The sequence below is a fragment of the Lipotes vexillifer genome, unplaced genomic scaffold (genome assembly GCF_000442215.2).
Source record: "Lipotes vexillifer unplaced genomic scaffold, Lipotes_vexillifer_v1.1 scaffold1226, whole genome shotgun sequence".
NCBI classification, from domain to species: domain Eukaryota; kingdom Metazoa; phylum Chordata; class Mammalia; order Artiodactyla; family Lipotidae; genus Lipotes; species Lipotes vexillifer.
The window spans coordinates 1,922,559-1,948,634 of NW_006784227.1; the positions used below are offsets into that span (position 1 = coordinate 1,922,559).

The following is a 26,076-nucleotide window of genomic DNA, read 5'->3' on the forward strand; positions in this document are numbered from 1 at the left end:
GATGTGAAAGGTGAAAAGCGAGCAAAATCACTCTATAATAATCACATTTTGGGGGGAAGAAATCCAAGTTAAATTTCACTTCTGAAAAAAGAAAAGTCGTTTTAGAATTCATGCTGTCTTCAGTCGTCGAAGTTCCCCCGCCCCTAGTGGAATTACTGCACCTCTTTCCAGAAGTCTCGCAGAGGCCCTTTTCCTTCTTTTTCCGGCCTTCCTTTGAGGCTCCGAGTTCCCCTTCCGGCTATAAAGCCGAGGGGGCGCCCTCCTTGGGAAAGCGTCTGGCTTTTCCTCTTCCCTCGCCTTCGCAGCGCGGGCCCTCGGCCGGGCGGGCCTGCTCCCACCCCGCAGGAGGCGCGCTCTCTGCCTTGAGCCGGCCCCTGGGACCCGCAGCTCAGGTGCCGACAGGCAAGCGCGCCGCGGGGCCTTGTGGGGAGCGTGGCCAGGCCCTCCCCGCCTGCTGCCGGAGGGCGGAAGCCGGCGCCGGGCGGCGTTCTCACTCCGGCCGGGGAGCCGCCGCCCGGGAACGGCGCAGAGCTCTCGACCCCGCGCCCCTCTCCCCGCCTGCACAGGCTCCCCGACGGGGGTGCCCTCCCTCCTCTGCGGGAGCCCAGAAGGTAGGTAGGGAGGCGCCCCTCACCCCTGGCGCGGGTTCCCACCCGAGTTCGCGCTGTTCACAGAGCCGTGGGGAGCTCCGTACCTACCGTGGGCATCTCTCTACGTAATCAAGTCGATCGCCTGTGCGCTGGAGCTTCTGGAGTTAGACTCAGGCCTGGGCCCCCAAGTGGGTTTCTGAGGTGTGTTCCAGCTTCCGGGCGGGGTCGAGCCTGGCCTGACCACCAAGATGGCTCCTTCCTGGGGAAGGAGAGGCTTGTGCTTGGACACCATTGGGGGGTCGTTTAATGAGCCCCCATTGTACTGGAGGAACCGTGTAAAGTGCCGGAGGTGTCAAAGATGGGACACTCATGGCCTCTTCGCTCGAGGACCTCGCAGGCCTGGGCTGGAGATGGATATAGAGCTAGGAGACATTCGGGGACAGGGTGGGATTGCAGTAGGAGGATCAGATAAAATGCTGTGGGACAGAGAGGCTTCCTGGAGGCGATGGCACCTTAACGGAAGCCTAAGTACAAGGTATTTGGGAAATAGGGGCAGAAGTGAGGACTCTATTACAGATGAAACGGAGGGTAAGAGTAAAGGCCAGAAGCATGGAGAAAACAATATTTTAGTGTAACTACAATGTCGAAAGTGGCAGAAAATAAGGTGGGAAAGTCGTTTGTACCGAATTATGAAAGGCTCTTTATTATGGAAGTGCAGAAACACATTTTGGACTTGCGTTTCATCAGGATCCGTAGATAATAAAGACACCGTTGTTTAATATTCACAAAACTCTCATAATGTAGAAAAAACCCAGGATAACATAGACTGTGTTCATGAGCAGGATGTATTTTTCAAGAGCAATATTTGTGTCTAATTACACACACATTGATCATTTTCTTGGGATTGCTTGCATTGCCTTTTTTCTACTTAAAATCGAGAGATTTACAGTGTATCATGTGGTTGCAATGAGACGCAGTCAGTTGGCAGAGAATTGTGTGTTGTTATCTACCATTCTACTTGTTTTTCTTTGTGAAGACTTACTGCTTTGGAAGGGTTTTAGATCAAGTGCAATAAAAATCCTTTGTAATTTAGAACTTGCATAATCCGGATGACTTTCAGAGCAGGGAAATGGACGACAGATGACAAAATTCAGAGGTAAAATTTGGGAATGAAGGTCAGGAACACAAATTGATGACTCTGAGTAAGGGTTTTATTCTTTTTTTCTTGGGTGATGGTGGGAATACCAGTATTTGGAACCAGCTTTCCCAAACCGGTATTTTGGAGGACTTGTTAAGATTTAGAAAACGTTACCTTAAATATGTTTTGACGTATGTAAAGATGTTACAAGTCCACTGGATATTATGGTGAAGATCAGACTGAATACTTTAGCTCTTTCATGGGACCTGTGTATGTCATATGTACATAAACTCTGCTGTCCAAAGGCACTTGAAGCTGAGGGTCAGAGTCACAACCTATTAGAACCAGTTAAATTACTTTGGAGCATTATTGAGGTGAACATATGACTTCACTGTGCAGAATGGATTGAAGGGAGCTGAGAGGCCTGGCGGCAGCCTGATGCCGTCATAAAGACAAGAGGTGTTAATGGTTTGAGGGAAAAAGTAAACATGTTTTTAGATATATCGGGTTATAGAATTGACAAGGCTTGGTGTAGAAGGAGAATCGGGAATAGTGGCACTAAAGTCAGAGAGCAAAGCGTTTTAAGAACAGAGGTGTGGTCTTAGGGTCAGGTCTGCAGAGAAGTGGAATGAGAGTTTATAAATAGGCATCAGGTTTGGCCACTGTGATGATGTTATTTTCAGCCTTAGTAACAACAGCTGGGTGGGGTGGGGGTGATGGGATAGCTTTTTTTCTTTTTTACAGCTGGGAGCAATCTGAGCATGATTATATATTGAGAGAGAGAAGTCAGGACAGAAGAAGAGATTGAAAGAGCAGAGAAGAGATGGTGGAGGGTGAAGCTACCAGGAGCTGGTATGCAGTTCACGCATATTCCTAGAGCTTAGCTCAGGGTCTGTAAGGACAGGAGACATTGGCCGTTAGTTTTGAGGAGCATGTCACAGGATGACCAGGCATTCGTATATGCTAGCAGAGTGCCTAGGATCCAGCTTGCTTACCCATACATTCATTGGTCAGGTCAGCTAGCTAATGTTCTTTTCAGTGCTCATCGTGTGTTCACGGTAGCAATTTCTGCTCTGCACAGGCAGGTCATGAGCTCAGTGGAACTCACTTGCCCCTGAGGGCCACAGACATCAAACGACCAATGAAGTAAGGAATTACCCAGCTGCAATTGCGATGCAAGAATACGGAATGTTAAGAGCATATGTATTAAAGGGAACTGATGTGGTCTAAGGGTATCAAGGAAGCCGTTTTCAAGGTAGAATGCTTAAGCTGGTACCTAGCAGAAAGCCCCCTGGTTACCAGATCAGCCATGCCTTCCCCATGCTGCCTCCTGTAATCATTCTATTCCCAGCTCTTGATTCACTAGTGGGCTCAGTCTCCCTTCTCTTGACACTTGAAATGTACGTTATCAGTGGGTTAGTGGGTGGGAAAACTTTCAGGAACCAAGGCTTGGCAAGGATCTTTCTCAAGCCAGCTATTGCTTCATTATAGTGCCTAAATATGAACTAAATGGCCATTTAATTTTATTCATGCTACATTGATTCCCATTAGGGGATGAAAAGGGTTTTGGGACTGAGCCTCTTAACATCCTTTGGAGGGACCATAACAAGCACAGATCCTGTCACTTCTTCTTAGGAATTTTTGGTAACAGCCAATGAAAGCTAGTTGGTTTGTTTTTTTTTTCTTACATCTACAATTTTAATGCTCTCTGGGTCAAGTGATTGGGGAATAAGCATCCACTCATGTTTCTCTCTGCAGGGAAGTGAAGATACTATTGCTGCTGTGATCTTGCCTTTATAAAGCACTTGACAATCAATTTTATTGTTCAGTTTAAAAGAGAGCCTAAAATCACCCCTGTCAAATTTGGTTTGGTGTGATTCAGGGAAAAGGATCTTTGTAAAACTGGGCCTTACATGATGTGGAAGAACTCTGATCAGTCAAAAGACTAGATATAACATTAGAGAGTGTGAGTATCATCTGAAGAGGGCTAACTGTTAATAGAAGACATTAGCCACATGACACTTTTTTGTGATCTGCCTTTATAATGAAAGAAGAAAAAATAAAAAAACAAAACTTACAACAATAGAAATGCACCCCTGCAGGAAGCCAAACCCCCTCATGATGACTTGGTTTGTAACTAGGGCCCCCAGGGATGTTTTATTAGTGACAGTATGTATCCTTTAATATGTTTGTCCTTAAAACATTAGGTTTTATTTAAAGCAAGTGTTGGCAAACTTTTTTTGTACAGGACCAGTTAGTAATATATCAGGCTTTGCAACCTACCTGTAGCAACTCTGAGATTGTAGCACTAAAGCAGCAATAGACAACACATAGGCCAATGGACATGGCTATTTCAATAAAACATGGCTGATGGAAGCAGGGCCACCCAGATTTGACCTGTGGGCCATAGTTTGCCAACGTCTGATCCACAGCACTTACGAGATTTCTTTACTGAACAGAGGGTGTTGTAGATTGGAATGATTGATAGTCAGCTGAAAGCTCTAAGAAGGCAGTGATGGACTTTTCTTGTTGACTGTTGTGTCCCCAGGTCTAGCACAGCACCTGACAGATAGTAGATCGTTAAACATATCTGTGGAATAAAGGAATGAGTAGCAAGGATATCAGATGGAAAACTACCCAACTGAGGTAGGCTAGATGGTTCTATATTCAGATTTTCAGGTCCTATAACATGTATTCTATGGCACTACCAATTTTGGGTAGAGCAAATATATTGCAGTTGAGTGCTTAGTTCAGAAAACAAACCCACGGGGGTGGGGGGGGGTGCCTGAAGAATGAAAAAGAGCCAGGGCTATAAAAGGATGATAAAGAACACAGGTCTGTGACTCCCCACCGGTAAAAATGCATGTTCTCTTTGGAAGGGACCTGAGAGAGAAGACAGTCCAGCGTCTTCCCCAGTCCAGGGCTTTCATGTCTGCTCTGTTTCCTGTGGCTTTGCTGGCATTTGCTGGGGAAGTGAAGGATACCCCTGGCCCACTGCTGTTATTTCTGGCCCTTATCACATTGGCTTACCCCCTTAGGTTGCCCACGCCTTTACAAATTGTCTCTTTTATTAGCCTTTCGTCATATTACCCAAATTGAGGTACCGTTAGCTTTCTGCCTGGACCCTGATGGGTATAGCGTCCTTAACACTTTTCTCAAAGGCACCTATTGTATGTCCTGAATGACTTTTAAGTCCCCCAAAGTCAGTGACTGTGGCTTCTATTTCTTATAATCACAAGATCTCAGGGTGAAAGTTGTCCTGGAAGGTGATCCATTTAACTTTTCTGTTCAGAGTTTGGGTGCGTTCTGCCTCATACCTGTCATCTCTCTCTGTGCTTGAATACCTTCCACAACAGGGAACTCACTCTACCTAAAGCTCTCTCACACATCTTTAGACACATCTGACTAATAGAATATGTATACACAGCTTGCAGCCCCTGCCCTCGTCCTGTTCCTTGGGGTTTCATGGAACAAGTCCAGTTTACATTTCACTCCTCTGTTCTTCAGACAGCAGGTTTTGAGTTCCTTTTCCAGCTCTGTCTGTTTAAAAGCAGGGTGCCTAGAACAGAATCTCTTTTCTTGTGTGTCGTCTGATCAGGCTGAGTGAGCGTGAACATAATTTTATCTGGAAGGCTTACTACCTCCAGTGATTATGAGAAGATCTACATTTCCTCATTCCTTGCTTGGAAATAAAAGGGGAACAGATCCGACCCCCCTCTACATGCCCCACATCTGCTGATTTAAGTATCATATGTCATATGAACTTTGATGTCTTTGGTGAAAGCTTAATTTTGTCCCTGTTATTAGATTTATCTGTACTTACAGATTATCCATCAAGAGAGTAAAGTAGTTTATAAATTATAGATTTTAGAGGGCTATGTCTACTATTCCATTTTCTTTTGCCTTTCCTCAGATGTCAAATGTACCTTAATTATCCTTTAATTGCTTTGGAGGCAGTATTTAAATTATTTTGCCTAACTTTATTTAGGTTTCAAATCTGAACAGCAGATATCAGCAGACTCATAGATGTTTTTAGTATTTCGTTCCTTTTATTTTCTGGACATTTACTGTGTATATGCTCATTACTGTGCCTCTTACATTTTGGAAATATACCAAAATATATTGAAATGTAGTATCTTGGGGCCTATAATCAAATTGACTTTAAGGAAATGTTCTGAAGTAGGTTCTTAAGTGTATCATTCATGTAAGTCAATTTTTATAATGAAAGTCCAATTTATTTTTTAACTGGCCTCCAAAATATGTGTCAGCTTCTTTAATTCTTCTTTCTGATTTATTCAGTGAGCTCATTCCCCATTTCGTTTTTGATTAGATGGCTTTCACCCTGGCAGAACTCTGGAAAATAAATCCTTTTGTATTTAATGTATGCTTTGGTTTAATTTGGATGAATAAAAGAATGAAAACAACCCATTAGAAAGTAATTTTGATTGTTGGAGAGAGAGATGTGACTTTCTTAATCTTTAATAATTTCTAGGAAACATATTTCAGAGGCTGCTTGCTGATGGCCCCTTCTCCCATGCCTTCCTTCTACTTTCATGAATAGCTTTTTCTTGAAAGATTAAAAAGCAAAACAAAACATACTTATGATTCTTTACAAACCCCCCCAAATGGGTTTGTAATTGCTGATTGTTTATGACCCATTTATTTTTATCTCTTGCAACAATGGTAAGAGAAACCTGCTTTCTTTCTCTTCTGAACTGTTTTATACTTTATCCAAAGTTGTTATGCATTAGCTGGTATTTTATTTATTTTATTATTTATTGGCCTGCCCCAGAAAGAAAGCTCCTGAGGGAAGGGACATCCTTATTTCCAATGCCTGGCATAACCGATAAATGGTGTTATATGTTAGTTGGCAGAATATAAGTTTCTCATGCCAATCCGCCTTTTTATGACAGTGCACAAAACACTTATGTAGTTCTCAAAAGGTCGCTGCTTTCTAAAAAATTATTTTTTTAATGAATATGGCTCCTAAAGCATCCACTCTTATAAGATTGTCTTGTCTTTTAACTAAAAAAAATTTATCCACCATCCATCATTCATCTATTTATTTGACAGTTACTAAGCACTATTTCATCTATATAGTGCACAGATTTTTAAAACTGCATATATCACCAACAAACTCTTCATCAAAATCAGTTTCCCCAAACCAGAATTGTAGTGATTTAAAAAGTGCTGCATGCACACAGGCAAGTAACTACAGCATCACTGTGGATAGCAAATGAAGCAGTGTTTCAGCTCAAAGACCCTGAAGGTACATTTCATACTAGGTTGCTGATGTAAAAATCTTTAGTGATAAATAATAGACAATTTCCCAGTTTCCCAGCATGTGACGACTGCATAAGATCACTGAGAAAGGCACTGATTCAGACTGCTTGGCAGGAAGCTGGCTCCTTTAATTATTAACGTGCTTACCTCCTTTTCATCACTCATTGTTAAAAAATGAAGGTTCAGTAAAGAATTAAGGAAACAGCTTCCGAGAATAGTTCCAGTGGTCTGAGTAAATATTTTATCAATGTTATTTTGTATGTTTTCTACTTTCCAGTAATTTTAGTATGAGTTTCTGATTGAAGTCCATCACATTGCTGGCCTAATATTGGAGTCATATTCAAGTATCCCCTCGCTTTGTCTCCCTCTTTCCAATCTGGCAGTAAGCCCTACCATGTCACAAACATCTTTCAGGGCATGTCGTATTCTGTGTGCACACTTTAGTGTCCTGGACTGCCTCTCCTTCCATCCCTTCTTCCCTGCGGGGCGTCAACAGTCCCTACGTCCTTCCTACCCAGCAATATTCTCTTCCGGAAACATCACTGGGACCATTGCACTCATCCACTCAGAAGACCATGCCTGTTTCCAGCCGTCCACGGCAGTAAGTTCAGACTCCTCTAACTCACCTTCGAGATGCCAACTTCCCTATTCTATACTATTTCCTTTTCTTCCCTAAAATACCTTATTCTTTAGTCAAAGAGATCCGTGCACTCTCCCACATATATGCATGCCATTATCTGCTGGCGGGTTGTACTGTTCACCCCATCTGGGGTGCTCTTTTGCCTCCTCTTTGCCTTTCTGAGTCCTACTCATCCTTTGGATCTTCCACGCTGGCTCCAGAGGTCTGTTCTTCTCCTGTTCACATCAGCCCACACGTGTCTCTTTCCTTGAGCTCTTACTAGATTTACGCCGTGCAGAGGCACAGGCTTTGGAGACAGTAGGCCTGGGATTGACTCATGGCCACATACTAGTTTCAGGTGGACCAAGCATTGAATTGAGTGTTTCCTGTGTGCCCAACAGAGTTCATAGGGGTTATGTGCCTTAACTCATTTCATCTCCTCAGTAAATGTAAGTTGAGTACTCTTTTGAGTCCCTTTTTACAGATGTGCAAACTGAGGCACAGAGAGGTTGAGTAACCTATCTGAGGTCACACAGCTAGTACAGGACAGAGCTAGGAAGCCTGGCTTCTGAACCTGCTCTCCTATTCCCTATGTTACCCTTGCCTCTCGAAGACATATTTGAAATTATTTCTGATGGGGTGTTTTAGAGTTGATTAATATGCAGTGTTGCTCTTTCTTGTCTCACTGGGCTGTCTTTGGGGGTAAAAGTCCCTTATTTAGCAGTGCTTATGGAGTTAGTGGGCCTGTCAGTGTGTGTGTGTGTGTGTGTGTGTGTGTGTGTGTGTGTGTGTGTGCGTGCTGCTGGGGTGATAAGCTAAGATGCATGTGAAGGTAGACGCAAGAACGCAGGGCAGTTCAGGGAGGCCCAGTCCTATCCAGAACTGCGTTGTAGAAAGAATGCGTGCTGAGAGAGAAATATTGCAAAGTCCAGTTCTACCGTTTGTTAACCGGATATCCTTGAGAAAGCTACCCTCTGAACTTCAATTTCCTTAGCTCCAAAAAGTGATACTAAATTCTACATCACAGAATTATTTTTTTAAATTTTATTGAAGTATAGTTGATTTACGATGTTGTGTTAATTTCTGCTGTACAGCAAAGCGATTCAGTTATACATATATTCTTTTCCATTATGGTTTATCAGAGGATATTGAATATAGTTCCCTGTGCTCTACAGTAGGACCTTGTTGTTTATGCACTCACAGAATTATTAACTGAGGTCATTACACGAGGTACTGGCTGTAAAAATGTGTGGTGTCTGGTGTGCAGAGGTGTCCAAGAGGTGTTTATATTTCCCTTTGAGGCTTCTTGCTCCAGCCTTCATGCTTCCTCATGCTTCATGCTCAAGGCTTTCTCCCCTCTGCTGACATCTTTTCCTTTGTCCATATATCCAAGCAGGCCTTCAATTCCGTGTAGCTAAGTCTCCTGAACTTATCCTGTCTTAGCTCTCCTTTCTATGAACTGTTCCACTTCTAACCCTTTCTGGGTTGATTGGCTTGATTTTCCCACCGAGCCCAGTGCTGGAAATAATAGATGAGGGCAGAGTCCACATGTCTGATGAGCTCCCTCTCTGTTCTAGTAGGGGAGCGAGACCCCCAGATGGCTATTGATCCTACCTTGTGGTAAGAACAAGTTTCTGTGTTTCCAGAGTGCTGTGGAAATGCAGGTAAAGGAGTAGAGAGTAGCCCAGGGTGAGGAAGGAAGGAGGGGTGAATCCAGAGGACTTCAGACCAGGCTGCTGAACAAGGCAGTGAAGGGTGAGCGGAGCGTCTGCAGACAGCTGCTTGGGGAAGGGCGTTTCTGTCCCAGAGTGAACATGGATCACGGAAGAGGCTCACAGTCATGAGAATGGTGTGTTGCTCTGTGGCTAGATTGCCCACGGGCATTGGAGATAAGTCAGGTTTTTGGTTCTCAGCAGAATCAGTTGTGCAACTAGAGATCTAGCTTAAAAGCAACTTTGGAAAAAACATTTCAGTTGTTTTTCCATTATGTGCATCTGAGCCATCACTGAGACCTGACAGTTCAACAACTTAATACCATCTTAGGTGACATTAAGAGAAAGGTTCAAGGGTTGTAACTGATTACGTTCATTGCGGAATTGGAGGTTTGGTGCTGGGTGTCACTGAAGAGGGATTTTGACAAATCAAAGAACAGGCAGAAGAGGCTGCCAGAATGAAAAGAGGCTAAATGTTATGATGTTATGAGAGAGGGTCGGGGCATTTTATAAGGGGAGACAGTGATTGCTCACTTCAGTTCCTTGAAGGGTGATTTGGGAAAGTGGACTTTATATTATTTTGCTTCAAGGGTGGACCTGGGATTAATATAAGCAGACATTATAGAGTGTCTGGCAGGAATTTCCAAGAACTGATGGTTAGGTAGCCACATTTTCCACATGGTATTGTCTGTGAAGACTGGGTTGGGTTCCTGACGCTGTCATTGGGTGACAGACTGCATCATCCCTTCTGACACCAAGCTCTTAAGAGTCCAGGAAATAGATTCAACAGAGTTTTGGTGCTAAATGCATTTATTAATATAGGTTATCTGTGCCCAAATATGTTAATTTAATGTACCCACATGGCAGATAATACAGAAAGATGAAAGGTTTTAGAGTCAGATTGTATCTTCATTTCTTCCCGTGTGGCTTTGAGCAAGTTACTCCCTGAGCCTCTGTTTGCATACTGATAGAGCAGGAATAATAGCAGTTATGTCAGAGGGAGGATCAGTACGATGGTGGATGTACATCCATACATACACTGTTGTATCGTACAAATACTATCATTGTCATTGGAAGTATTTTGTTTTCTTTCTGTAATGTATCATGCTATCACTTTCTAAAAGCATTGAGTACCCTAGTGAAGAAATAAAACATTGCCTGAGTTTTTCCTAAAGTGGAGGCTTCCTTTTATCAATCAGGTCCATTCTTAAATGGTTTTTCAATGAATAGTAAATGTGAGTTTATCCGGAATAACAGAAGAGTGATGGCAAATTAATCTAAAATTATAACTCACTCTCTGCCATCTGGAAGCATCTCTAGATTCTAGCATATAGATGCAACATTCTATGATTACTTCTTCATTTTCTATTAATACAGACACATATGCATAAAATACTTGACCCTGATAAGAAATACCTGGAATCATTTTGCTTATTAAGAAGTAATTTAAAAGTAATTGTGGGCTTGCTAGTTTATAATTTCAAAATAGAAAGCATGTGTAAGTGTGTGAGTGTGTGTGTGTGTGTGTGTGTGTGCGTATCTGTGTGTACACACACACTGGTACACTCACATATTTGCATATAAATGCATATTAAATACAGGTGCAGGTTGTTAGATATTCTTTCTTATGCTAAAATACCGCATTTTTAATAGTTGTTTCATTTGAGAAAATGTTGATGTTTTCTTTCATAAGTTTTAAACTGGCACCTCAGATGTTTAAAAGATGAATGTTTCTGCATATTTCCTGGTATTTAAAAGAGGTCTAATATGAAATGATTATGCTAAGAAGCTGTTTAAATGTTTATTATAACTATTATGGTTAGTATCATCATGCTGTCATTTAATATGCTGTAACAATTCAGCTTTGGACATTGAACTCTTCTTGCCACTGAATATGAGTAAAAACAGAAATAGAAAAACAGATTTATACACATTATATACATATTTATTTATTTTTTATACACATGCTCCCGAATATACATGTCTGTATAAGCTAAACTTTACTGACCTTTGATTGTGTGCCAGGCCCTGTGTTAAGTCCTTTACATGGATTATCTCATTTAATTCTCACAACAACCACTATGAAGTAGCTTCTGTTATTTGCTTCCTTTTTCAGGTAAGCAAACCGAGGCTTATAGAGGTTAAGTGTACAAAGCTTATAAGTGGTGGAGACTGGATTTTAACCAAGCTGTCTGACTTCACAGCTAGAATTTCTCATTGCCACTCTGTACTGCGCAGGTGCTTGTATAATCACAGACTCAGAATTGGAAAAGCCATCGGTCACTAGCCTTCACATCAGTGCTAGAATCTGTCTTCATCTCAGGCAGGTGGCCATTCAGCCTCTGCTTGAGTAACTCTTGTAATTGGAACTTCATGACTTCACAAGCCAACCCATTCCATCGTTGGACAGCTCCTACCGCTAGATCTCTTATTCATCTAATTATTGGAAATTTGTCTTACTGTAATTTCCAGGTATTGGGCCTAGTTCGGCCTTCTAGGGAAGTGCTGAACACCTCTCTCTCTTCTGTCTGGCCGCCCTTCAGTTGCTGTGCTTCTCCGAGGCTTCTTTCTTCAGTTCCACTTGCTGTTCCCCAGAGCCCTCACCACACAGTCGCCCTTTCTGACATCCTAGTTTAATCGGTCGTTTCTGACAAGTTGTAGTAACAGAATTGGATGCAGTGGAAAAGCTTCTGGCCTGAGCTGTAACCCCTGGGTTAAGGTGTCAGCACTGCTGCTTCCTGTGTGACCTCGGGCAGGTGGTGACATAGCTGAGCCTCAGACCCTGATGTAACACCGGCATGATAACGGTCCTAAAATACAGCGTTATTATGGGGGTCAAATAAGCTGGTGCTGGGGAGAGTGCTCTGTGTACCCCAGCCCCTGCCTCTCCTCGGCCCGCCTCTTTCATACTCTCTGCTCTCTGTGTCAGCAAGACTTGCTCCCTCAATAGTCATTTGCTAATTGAGGCCTTTCTTAACTGCTGAATTTTAAATGGTAACTAATCCCTTACCTTCTCTCTCCATCTTACCTGCATTAGTTTTCTCACCTGTGTTTATGACAATTCAATGTACATCTATTTTACACGTATTTATTTTGTGACTCCCCCAACCAGAATGTAAAAAATGTGAGCTCAAGAATGCATCTGTTTTCATCACTGCTATATGTTCTCTGGACAGAGCAGGTCATAAAAAATACTTGGTGAATAAATGAATGAATTACCATCATGTTTATGTTTCTCATGTGGTCTTACCATCAAAAAGCCCAGTGAGGTGCTTCTCCGGTTTTTTTTTTAACAGAAGAAAAGTACAGCTGGCAAATTTATTAATTGCTCTTCTGATATTTCAGTTTCATAAATTAATTTGTCAGTTGATTTCCTTATGCTTCGAGGGTATTTTCTCACAGAACAGTTATCTGAGCTGGACTCCTGGAGTGAAATATTAAAATTCTCAACTTAAAACATGTTACTGAAAATGAAGAAAATATAGTTAATCACTGGCTTGAGTTTCTAATGACTCAAGGTCACAGTTTGATGGGTAAATGCATACACAATGACCTTTAAACAGGTCATTCCGTTTTCTGTTTATATGTTCACTATAGCTGCTCACCATCCCAGTTTCTGACTGCCAGTGTGTCTTACAGCTGCCGCTTGTTGGCTGTTTCTGTGTTGATACGGTTTTTGGAGTTACTGGATGCAGGGGAATTAACAGGGCAAGGGAGGCAGAAATGCAAACGCATTTAGATCCTGCAAATGGGAGATTAAGTGGGACCGGAAGGGTGCTGAGGTCTTAGCTTGCCTTCCTGCATGAACAGAGTCTAGAAACATGTTTTCTGCCTAGATAGAGTTCTCAGGCTTGGGTTGGGAAAACTTCACTCATCTACGTGAAGGAGGTGGTGGGCTTCTGGTAACTGGGAGTGCAAGGACTGCCCCATTTCCAGACTGATGGCTGTCTTTGGTGGTTTAGAGACTTGCACATTGAACTGGCTGGCTGCCTGGTTGTCCTGGATGGAACATCTGATTGCAGCAGGTGATCTGACTCCTGGCAGACTGAAGAGGGAAGAATTAACTCACAGTCAAAAAAAGAAAAAAAAAGTCTTGGGGTACAGGGAAACCAAAATAAAAAGATCCACTTTCCTTCCCCCAGAGAGTTGACTCTAGAGCTGTGAATTATTTTTTTTTATTTTTTAAATTTTTTAAAGATTTTACGAAATGTTCTTAATTTATTTATTTTTGCTGTGTTGGGTCTTTCGTTTCTGTGCAAGGGCTTTCTCTAGTTGTGGCAAGTGGGGGCCACTCTTCATCGCGGTGCGCGGGCCTCTCACTCTCGTGGCCTCTCTTGTTGCGAAGCACAGGCTCCAGACGCGCAGGCTCAGTAGTTGTGGCTCACGGGCCCAGCCGCTCCGCGGCATGTGGGATCCTCCCAGACCAGGGCTCGAACCCGTGTCCCCTGCATTAGCAGGCAGATTCTCAACCACTGCGCCACCAGGGAAGCCCCAGGGGCTGTGAATTATTGACACACACTTTTTTGTTGTTGAACATTTGCATGTCTACCCAGATCAAATAGTGCTGTCAGCAGTTAGTGTTGGGCCAAACTGTCCTGAATTTAAAGCTGCAGAATAATGTTTGGTCAGAGTGCCTGAAAAATCCCACAGCTGCTTATTTAAACTAATTTTTAATTTGCTCTATAGTGTATTTTAATCACTGAGGAGCTTTCAGCAGAACACTATAAATCTATCATTGCTAAGTACCAAACGTTGCAAACATACTTGGCATGGGAGAATAATGACCAAATGAACAAGTTGTTTATTTACATTCTGTTTTAAATGGGAAGGGGGTGTGTGTTATAGAAGAATCTGTATTGTACTAAATGCATGAAAATCTCTATGATTTTATAAAGGATATTGAAATTAAACAAAATTAATATATCATGGATACAAGGTCAGTATAAAATTTTATTAATAGCAGCAATCATGGTAGAAGCTTTTGTTAAGTAAATGAATACCCCTGTCTAGGGAAGTGAACATCTGGGCACAGAATTGAATAATTGTTTTTCTAGTTACACCAGAACTGCATTTGGATTCATGCTTATTAATTGGGTGGCAAGGAAGACGTTGATCAATGTAATGGTTAAACTGATAAAATTGGGTAGGAGAGCACAACATTAGGAATTATGTGGTTCCAAGACTCATTTCTCATTAGTAATAAAAATAACAACTCTTTGAGTCCTACCATGCCATGAGTGCCAGATACTACCGTATGTGCTTTTCAGCCATGATTTACTTTAGTCTTTAAAACAGTCTTTTGAGAATGTTACTAATATATTTTTCATTTTATGGATGAAGCGAGATGTAGAAATTACTCTGTCATTCGGCTGGCAAAGGGCAAATGCAAATCTTCTGTTTTGACATCTGGCTCTTAGTCCCTCTGCTGTATAATTCATTTGAGAAAACGTGTACCTACTTATTTGGACCCTCTTGTGGGTGTTGGTGGAGGAGTGAAGAAAGGGAAGGAGACATGGCCCGTGATCCCCAAGGAACTTAATCCTACCAGAGAGAAAAGGCAAGCAGATGGTTATTGATTAAGAGCCAGAATCAGTGGTTCAGGTGATGAGTGCTCCAGCAACTGCTGAGAAAAGAAAAAATGACTATTGGCTGAATTGATTAGGGAAGGCTTCCTGGAAGAGGTGGACTTTGGCTTATCCCTTAAGTGCTGAATAAGCTTTTTGCCACAGCATATTGTATCCTTTAGTGTTCAGATTCTGATAAGAATTTTATGAACTGCACCCTAACATATTATAGCCTTGTTTATCTTTAAACAGGTTTTGGACACTTTTAAAAAATAGCTCAAATATGTGTATACTTTCGATGTAGTTCATTTCTGAAAATTGATATAACTTATTGCTGTGCCTTCTAAAAGTGGAAGCAGACAATATTAGCTTATTAATGGTGTCTTCTGTCAAGATGTGGAAGAAACAGAGTTCAGAGAGGTGTTTAGGAAGAACTGAAAGGTAGTATTCTGCTGCAAGAGAGAACAATGCTTTATGAAGACAACTTTCCATGTTTTGTGGTGACACCCACAGCAGATGCTTCCTTCTTTTAGCAGTTGGGTTGGTCTTGACTATGTTAACTACATGAATTGTTTATTCAGATCTCACCTTTGAACCATTGTTTTTAACTCACATATAAGATCATTCAATCATTCCAACAGAAAATAATCTTTAAAATACATATATGCTATAACATTTTAAGACATACAAAAAAACATAAAGAATAATACAACAAATTACCAGTGTACTCAACTTCCAACCTACAAAACTAGATCTTTGCAAGGCAGAAAAAAAACCTTCCTCTTTCTGATTTCACCTTCCCCTGCAGGAGTAATCATAGTTCTAAATTTGGAAAGTATCACCTCATGCATTTCTTTGTATTTTTCCTACATACGGTTATATTTCTAAGCAATATATAGTACTCTTTATATTAAATAATTATATTGTTATATGCATTTTTAATTCTTTTTTCTTTTAACTATGAAATCATTCATTTTGATGTGTATAGCTGTAGTTCATTTGTTTTTTATCACCTAATAGTATTTGATTGCATTAGTATATCACAATTTATTTAACTATTTTTCTATTAGCAGTTATTTAGTTTGTAATTTTTATTACAAGCAATGAAGTTAAACAGTTTTGAACATGTCTCTTTGTGTATATACGTGCAAGTCTTTCATATATATGTTTACAGACCATTTTCTTACCTTTTCTGTGACTTGCTTGTTCATCTCTTTTGCTCATTTTTTCTAATGGATGATCTTTATTGATTTATAGACTTTTTATGTTATGAATATTTACCCTTTATTGACTATATGTGTTGGAAATGTCTTTGCCTAGACTGTGGGCTACCTTTTTGCTTTTTTGTGATGTCTTTTTATGAACAGACTTACTTTTTTTTTTTTCTTAACATCTTTATTGGGGTATAATTGCTTTACAATGGTGTGTTAGTTTCTGCTTTATAACAAAGTGAATCAACAGACTTACTTTTGATGTAGTAAAATTTGTCATTTTCTCTTTTATCATTTATACCATATGTGTCTAATTTAAGAATTCTTCCATATTGAGGGAAAGAAATTTAATTTAAAAGTAATCCTTAAATGTAAAGATGAAAAGCATGATTTTTTTTAAAAGTCAAAAGTCAAAATTGGCTCAGTGCAGTTTGACATTTCTTTTATCAATACCAGTTTACTCAAAACAGAGCCCACCATTGTACCATAACTACTGTATATATAAATTTTCTGCCCAAACTCAATAATTCATTTTATAAAATGAGAGCTTAGGGAGGGGAAACCATGGTAAAACCTCAGTATTTACAGAATTATCAGTCTGTTTATTAATAAAACATTTTTCATTTATAGCAAAGTGTTTATTCACACATGTGCACATTCCTTCCTGTACAGAAAGCTCATAGTAACCGTAAGTAATTCAGATGGGCTGTAATGAAGGAAGAAGAGGCTTTGGATATAATTTTGGTGGAGTGACCCTGAAGTGTTTCATTTGTATGGCTGTTCTCGTAGCCTTCTCGAGCTTTTCTACTTACTTGTCATCATCTTTTTTGATAAGTTTGATCTTAGTTGCACAATGACTTAATGCTTGGTGTCCAGAACTCCTGAAATCTTGTCTTTCGTGAGCCTGTTCACAAGTGTGAAGTCTTGTAAGGAGAGATGCTCACAAAAACCACTGGTGTATCTCTTGATGTGTCTGAATTTATCTATCATGTCTCAGTTATTTGTTTTATCTCCTTTTTTTTTTTATCATCAGTCATAAAGTGTAGCTACAGTTTACTATGAAATGGTTGAAATTGTTGTCATGATTTACCATTAACAGTAAAAGTTAAACTACTGCTGGATTTCAGAAGAGGATGAAAAACCCCAATGAAGCCCTCTGTAAGATTCCCAAATTATCTTGTTGGGCTTTGCTGTAAAGCAGTGATGTAGTTGGATGTTGGCTTCAGTATTCCAGGCATTCTCTTTCTTAGAGACCCATTGAGTATGCGTTTAAGAGCTTTTGGATCAGAGCCAGAGGTTATGATGACCTCATGGGTATCATCTTTTGTGCTCTGACTCTGATTAACTCTCTTACCAGATTGAATTATGCTTTTCTCTCTCTCCCTGACCCCTTTCCCCCAAGAAAACAGACATTATTATGAACTTTAAAAAAACAGAATACATATAATTCATCTTTGGTCAAATTCGAATACAGTTTTGGCCTTGAGTGTTATACACACAATATGTTGGTCGAACTGAATTGCTGTCACCAAGTTGCCTTATACCACGCAGAATGGTTATTAGAACACTGACCACATGTTTAGTCTTTGTGGGTAAAAATATAAGATTAATGGCCTATAGAATGGCAAGTTGTTTGGACTATGGTTAAGACCTTTGCATTACTTTAAACCACTTACCCTAGAAAATTTTATGAGAAATATTACGAGGTTTAGCTTGAGATAACAGTTGATTCTGGGGATGTAATGTACAACATAGTGACTATGGTTAAAATTACTGTAGTGTATATTTGAAAGTTGCTAAGAGACACATAGGAAATACTCATTAGATGTTGGCTGTTATCAGCTCTTGGGGTGGGAGGAGTAAAGGTCTGCCTAAAGTAAGTTTTTAGGAAGTTGTGCTTTGTGAGATGTGACAGAATCTCACCTACCATTCTCAGTAGTTTAGTCAAATATGTATTGTTCCAATACAAAGTGGAATTTGGACTTTGTCATGTAACAGAGTACTAGGTACAGCCTTAATGTGGGTGGATATCAACAGCCAAAGCCCCCATAAGAGGCTTGGCACTTGGGGATTTCAGAGGGTGACAGCAGGACATATAGAAAGGAGCATGTGCTTTGATATCAGATGGGCTATGAGATTAAGGATGGGTTCTTAAAAATATCTCTGAATTCCAGATTCCTAATCTGTTAAAAAAGAAAAAAAATGTGGTAGAGAGGAGTGGAAGGTAGAAATATTTTCAGGGTTATTGTGAGATAAACTATGAAACTACCTAAAATATCAGTGCTTTTTATTGTTTGTTTTATTCTTGTTTTGGGGCTGAAAGTCATAACAGTTTTGGAATGGACCATTGCTTAGAGAAAGTATTTATAGACTTTTGAAAGTGGTATTATTCCAGGAATGGAGTATGGTAGTGATGCTCTGAGTGTCGTCCTCAAACCAGAGACATCACTATTAACCTGGGAACATGTAAGAAATACAGATTATCAGGCCAACTCCAGACCTATTGAATCAGAAACTCTGGTTGTGGACCCAAGGGATCTGTGTTTTAACAAGGCTTCCAGGTGATTCCAAGGCAGCTTCAAGTGTAAGAATTACTGAAACAGGATAAAGGAGAAGGAGGCACCAATTCTGTTATTTTTTGGACTGCTTTGTGTTGTTGGCATTTCCGTGGGTTGCCTTTTCATCTGTTGCCTCTTCTTGACCTTCCTTTATCAGATGTTTTGCCCACAGTGATGGCCACACACGGTCAAAGTGGAGTGCTGCAAGTGTTTATCATTGTTGTCTAACCTTCCTTCATATTCTTCTTTCGAAGGATTTGCCTTTGTTTCTTACCGTTAAGTGGAAAAACATTGGAACCACTGGACTTTGGATAGTTTGCTTTCACACATGCCCAAATAAGTAGCTAACATTTTGAGGGATCCTCCTGCAGATTTCCAGAGCTTTCTCTCTGTGCAGTTCCCTCCTCTGTGGGACTCTGCCCTGACAGTTCTTGTATCTCTGGCTTCTGAATTCTGACCTCAGTCTGCTCATTTCTCTGAGATACTCAGGCTCTGTTTGGGTTCCAGCTCCTTGCATTGTGGCCTGGAAACTGCCTTCAAGCAAGAAGCTGGTGCAGTGTGGAGTTCACCTTGGTTTCCTTCTCTAGGAAATTAGAGCCCTGCATGCTTTCTGTCCAGTTTTGTTTTGCTGTCTAGTTGTTTAAGGTGGAGTGTAAATCTGGTCCTTTTAAACTCCATCTTTGCTAGAAAGCCCCTGTTTTATGGGGGTAAAATTTAAATACAAGAAAATGGAAAAGATTAAGCATACCATTAGTGGTTCTGATAAATTAACACACCCGTGTATATCAGCCCCATGAGATATAGAACATTACTGTCACCCTGGAAAATCCCTTCATTATTCTTCCCAGTTAATCCCTTTCCCCATCTCATAGAGAAAACATTATTGTTATTTTTTCCACCATTGATAAGAGTGTTCTAGAACTTCATTTAAATGGAAACTTAGAATACGTATACTTCTATGTATGTTTTCATTATTCACACAGAATAATGTTTTAACATTCATTCGTGATATTGAGTGTATCTGTAGTTCATTACTTTTTATTGCTGAGTAGTATTTCATTGTATGGATATGCCAGAATTTGTTTTATTCCATCCTGTTACTGATGACACCTGGGCCATTTCCAGTTTTTGGCTATTACAAATAAAGTTGCTATGAACATTCTTGTACAAGTCTTTTTGACATATATTTATATTATCTCTTGGGTAAATAAATGAGTGGATTTCCTGGGCTATAGGGAGATTATATGTTCAGTTCTCTTAGAAACTGTGAAACCTTTTCCAAAAATGGTTAAGCCATTTTACATTTCCACCAGCCATGTATGAGAGCCTCAGTTACTTCATATACTTCTTAATTTTAGCTCTTATGGATGTGAAGTGGTATCTTGCTGTGATTTTAATTTGTGTTTCTCTAATAACATAACTTTGAATACCTTTTCATGTGGTTGACTATTGACTATTGACTATTTTTCTAGCTTCTTTTATGATATATGTTTATGTCTTTCGGCCATTTTTTAGTTGGGTTGCTTGTCTTTTTCCTTAAGGATTTTTAGCAGTTCTTTATAGAGTTGTATCCAAGTATTCTGTCAGGTAAATATATAGTGAATATTTCCTCCTAGTTTGTGGTTTTGCTTTTTCTTTTCTTAATGATGCCTTTTGATGAGTAGCAGACTTAATTTTGATGTTGTCTAATTTATCAGTGTTTCTTCAATGATCAGTGTTTTTTATGACTTATCAGTAATCTTTCTCATTCCCTAATTCATTCTGTTTTCTTCTCGTTTTAGTTTTTATGTTTAGGCCTGTGATTTAATTAGATGTGATTTTTGTATAAGATCTGAATAGATGGCAGTGTTCCTTTTTTCCATATATTTAACTAATTGTTCTAGCACTGTGTGTTGAAAAGACTTTACTTTCCCAATTGCCATTGTCAAAAATGAATTGACTCTAAAAATGTGGATCTAGTTCTAAACTCGCTATTTTGTTCCATCGATATATTTGTCTGTCATTATTCTAATACCACATTGTCTTGATTGCTTTGTCTGTATATTGTGTTGCAGTTAAGCTGTTTGATTTGTCCGGCTTTGTTCTTTTTCAAGATTATTTTGGCTATTCTAGTTTTTTTTTTTTAATTTCAGTATAAAATTTAGAATTAACTTATCAAGTTCTACGATGTAGTTGATTAGAATTTTGATTTAGGATGGTTTATATGGGTCAATTTGAGGAGAATTAAGATCTTAGTAATGTTAAGTCTTCTAGTCAATGAACATTGTACATCTCTTGATTTATTAACATCTTCAATTTTACTGGACAGTGTTTTATAGATTTCAAGGTAGAAGTCTTTCACATCTGCTGTTAAATTTATTCATCATCATCATCATCATTATTATTATTATGACTTAAATGGATTTTTGCATATTGACCCTGTATCCTGAGACCTAGCTAAATTCATTCATAAATTCTAATAATTGTTTGTTCTCAGCTTCCTGAGGGTTTTCTGTAGACATTCATGCTCTATATTAATAAGTAGAATTTTACTTCTTTATTTCCAATCTATATATCTTCTTACTTTTTTCTGTATTCTACTCCCTGTTATATCCAGTAAAGTATTTAATAGAGTTGAGAAGAGTGGGTATCCTTGTTGTATTTCCAGTCTTAGTGGTAAGGCATTCAGTGTTTCATCATTAAGTATAATATTTCCTGTGCACTTTTGTAGAACTTTATCACAGTGAGTAAGTTCTATTCTTTTGTTTGTTTTTGTTTATTTATGAAGTTTTTTTCTATCACGAATCAGTTTGCATTTTTTAAAAGTTATGAAACTATTAAGATGATCATAAGTTGCTTTTAAAATAACTTATTTTGTTAATATGTTGAATTACAGTGATTGATTTTTGAATGTTAAAGTAATCTTGCATTCTTGGAAAAACTCTCCTTGGTGATGATGATTACTCTTTTTATAAATTGCTGTTTGATTTGCTAGTATTGTGTAAAGGATTTTTTAATCTTTGTTCGTTACATATATTGGTTTGTAGTGTTTATTTTTTCCCCTGTAATATTTTTGTAATATTAGTATCAGGGTTATACCAGTATACATATCAAATTATAAAACAATGTGTGGTGTTTTCTTTTTCTTCTGTTTTTCACAGAAAGAGTTTATGAAGTTTGTTCTACCCTACTTCCATTAGTTTTTTGTTTTGTTTTGTGTGTGTGTGTGTGTGTGTTTTGGCCACACTACACGGTTTGTGGAATCTTAGTTACCTGACCTGGGATTGAACCCATGTTCCCTGCAGTGGAAGTGCAGAGTCCTAACCACTGGACCTCCAGGGAATTCCCATAGTTTTTGAAAGAGATAAACTTAGTACAATTTATTCTTTCATTGTTAACTAGAATCTAGTAGTGAAACCATATGGGAATGGAATTTTTGTATGAGTGTGGGTGAGGTTTTTAATAAACATTGAATTTCTTTAATAGGTATAGGGCTCCCCAGAGTTCTTTGTCTTATTTTATCAGTGTTGGTCAGTATATTTTTTTGCAAGAGATGTATTTATTTCATCATAACTTCTCAAATTTATTAAAATAAATTGTTCATAATTTTGCTTTTTTAATGGTTGAAGGGATATATAGTGAAATCACTTCTGTTACTCCTGATCATGATATGATTGGTGTTATTTCTCTTTTTTCTTGATAATTCCTTCTACACATTTATCAATTTTATTAATCTTTAAAAAATAGCTTTTGCCTTTTAAAAATTGTTTATTTTCTATTTAACTGCATTCTGATTATATCTTTATGGCATCCTTCCTTCTATTTCCTCTGGTTTTAATTTGCTATTCTTTTTCTAATTTTCTAAGGTGGAAATGTAGGTCATTGAATTTAAACTCCTTTTCTTTTCTAAAGATAAGTATTTGTTTAAAATAAAATTTCCTTTACAGGCTCTTTTAGCTTCCTCCTTCAAATTTTGATATGCTGTGTTTTCATTATTATTCAGCTTGAAATATGCTTTCAAAGTACTCTAATTACATTTACAAGTTTTTCTTTGTCCCCTATTTTATTTAGAAATGTATTGTTTATTTTCCAAATAGTTGAGAGATTTTCTAGAAAATTTCTAATTGTTTTTCTTATGGTTAGAGAACATATTGTGTAAGATTTCTGTCTTGAAATTTAAGGAGAATTATTTTGTCTCAGCATATGATTTGTCTTGTTGAACGTCTCATGTTAACTTGCAAAGAATATGCATACATCTGCATTTATAAGTCGTAATGTTCTATAAATACCAGTGAGTTCTAGATGGTTGGTAGTATTTTTCAAATCTTATATAATCATCATTTTATTCAAGGTCTAGTTATTCCACCAATTACTGAAAGAAATGTGTTAAAATCTTTGCATATGATTGTGGATTTGTCCTTCTCTTCCTTAAGTACTTTCAATTTTTGCTTCATATATTTGGAAGTCCTGTTATTGCTTTTATGTGCATACAGATTTAAGATTGTTAATCTTCATGATTAATTGACCTTTTAAAATTATTATGAAATGTTCCTCTGCATCTCAGGTAATATTTTCTTGTCATGAAATTTCTTTTGTCTGACATTAACATACCTGTTGCAGATTTCTTATGTTTACTGTTTGCATTTTCAGTTACTTTCAGCCCGTATTTGTTTGAAAGTATTTAATTGCTTTAACCTGCGTATTTTCAATTTAGCCCTTCAGACACAAATCAAATAACTTACGTAGAGCATCCAGGTAAAAGTTTTACTTTGAGATAAATTGCCAAATATATGTGTAAATTAATGATCCTCCTTTATTTTCTTTATTTCAGAAAAATTAGTAAGGGAGTAAAACCCAAATCTTAAAATTTTCTTATAGTAATTGAAAGGACAAATAGATACAGAAACCATGATGAGTTAAAGATCTGAATTTCTTTTACAGCTTGAGTTACTTTGGGAAATTCCTATGGCTTTAAAGAAATAGCTTTACTTGATTACCCTGGAGTAAAATTGAACTCCTGATACAGCTAAGTCTAGTTTTTGTTGGAGTATACCATTTAGAAGATGAAGTAGATTGATATTATTTTCAGTAAAAGGCCTCTTTCATGGCCATAGTATAGCATCATAAAAGAGGTTCTAGAAATTCTTAGTACAAATGATATTACTAAAAGAAAAAAAAAAAAAAAAAGATGCCTATGCAGCTGCTGTTCTGCCTATATTTTCCATGGGCACCAAGGTTCAGACCTGGCCATGGTGTCATCATGAGGCCAGTTCTTAGCTATCATGACTTTGTTTGGGTTGGTAATCTCAGGTTGGTCAGGTCTAAATTTTAAGGAGGAAGGCAAGTTCTGACGGTAGAAGAAATAGGGAGTTTGGAAAGTGTGGTATAGTTGCCTGGGAAAATTAGACAGCAGGTGTTAGGCCACAGGATTGCTGATGCCTTTGACCTTGAAAGATTCCTGTTACATGGGTAGAGGTAGGTGTTGGTTACAATGATGGGAGGAAAGCCGGGAACCAATTCCTGTCCCATTCCCTCACCTGGTACCCAGAGGCATGTGCCTTATTCTGTCTTGTTCCCCTAGAGGGTTGCATGCCGATCTTTTGGAGTGGCCTGCTGCTCCTTCTGGTATTCCTTAGTTGGTTAAGGGTTACAGTCGTACTCAGAGGGGAAGAGGGGAAGTAGTATGGATCCTGTGAATTGACAGGTCCTTGGTAGAGAAGAGCATTATATTGATATAGATATTTGTCACTGTCTGATTTTGCAGGAACAGTAGGACTAGGTTGAGAGTCTGGGCAGAAGCAGGTAGAGATGCACACTGTAGAGGAAAGCATGAGGACCAGTCCTGAGTGATGGCTTCCCTACAGTAAGGGCTACATTGCCTCTGTTTTTGTTGTCTGCAGCAAGTTGAGGGGCTGAGTTTAAAGGGACAAAAGGGCAAGGAACATCAAGTGCTAGAGGATGTCTAGCATCCAAGTGCTCAGTATCTGTGAAACAGTCTCCCTTTTTTGTGGGCCATTCTAAGGCAAGTAAAAAAGTAGAACGCTAATCTATCAATATTTTAAATGCAAATCTAAGTAGAAAGTAACTCAAGATTTCCAGAACTTTCTACGTAATAAAGACTTACTTGTGAAATGAGGCCCTGTGAGAGGCCATGAAGCGTTGTCAGTTGCTCTGTGAAATTTGTGGTGGTCTTCTTGGTGAGACTTACTTGGTAAGATAGATGGGAATTAGGGCACTACTTCAGAGTTAAGATGGGCCTTAAAGAAAATGTTTCTGTGCTGCTGCTTGTGCTTCCTTGAGTTCACATTTCAAGTGCACAAGTGAAGTCTACGATGGCGTGGTGAAAACACACCTTATTTCCTAATGTGTCATTTACAAAAGGGAACTTCTTTGGATAGGGCCTTTTACCTTTTGCAGGGTACTCTGTGCTCACCATCTTCCCTCTTTAGTCTTCTGTTTTCCTTGACGCTCAGGCCCTGGCTCAGTGGTCCCAGCTGCTCCTCTCTCTCCTGGGATTGACTGATCCTCTCTCAGTTGCCTCTTCTGGTGGTTTCCTTGGTTTCTGGCTTCATTCTGCAGTCTTCCTCATTTTCTGACTAACAAAGATTCCAAATTTGTGCAGTTTGTGAATTTGAGTTATGTAGATTTTCAGACTTTTTAATAGAACAATATGATGATTTTTGTGATAAGCATTATGTCTTTATGAGTGTGTGAAGTAGCTAGGAACTAGGAAATACCTATAATTCTTCCAATTTATTTTCTAAATACGTGTTAATAGTACGTATCAGATCCCCATTCCTTCTGTGGATTTGCATAGGGGAAGATGATTACTGATTGTGCTGAATATACATGACTCTGCATTTCTGAATCAGTGTACTTTTTGCTGACTTATGAAATGTGTGTGATGCACTTTTCCTGTGTGAAATTCTGCAGTATTTGCCAGAATCCAGAGAAAATCTTTTCTGTGACAAAAAAAGAGGCATTGAGGAATCAAAAGGTGAGAGTTGGGGGGGTTGCATGAAAACAAAACCATGTTAAGAGACTCTGTAGACAATTTAAATCTATGTTTAATTAATTCTTTCAACAAGAGGAAGATTACAGGTAGTTGGCCTGTTAATGATGGGAATGAAACAGGAAGAAAAAAAGCAAGTATCCTTTTATCTTTCTAAACCTCTTGTTATGCAGACTCTTTGCTGAGAAGGCTTTAAAGACCCCCTTAATAATTAAAAGTGGAGGGATTGGAAATCTTGAGGAGCTCCTGATTCTTTTATGTAAAATTTCACATGATGTTAATCTGCAGAACAATTCACAGTAAACTATAATGGTAATTAGAGAATTTGTCAGCTGGATCTGATCTGAAGAGTGCATGTTAGGCCTTGTCCAAACTTTACTGAACCTATCGAAAAAGTCTTGTAATGTCTT

General features: G+C 38.9%; 1 protein-coding gene across 1 annotated transcript in view; it reads left to right on the forward strand.

Moving 5' to 3' along the window:
- Window positions 1-535: 535 nt before the first annotated feature.
- Window positions 536-26,076, forward strand: part of MEI4 (meiotic double-stranded break formation protein 4) — a 232,538-nt gene continuing 206,997 nt past the window's right edge. Inside the window, exon 1 of the mRNA XM_007456609.1 lies at window positions 536-611. The gene's annotated coding sequence lies outside the window, so the exon portion shown is untranslated. The remainder of the gene's footprint in view (window positions 612-26,076) is intronic.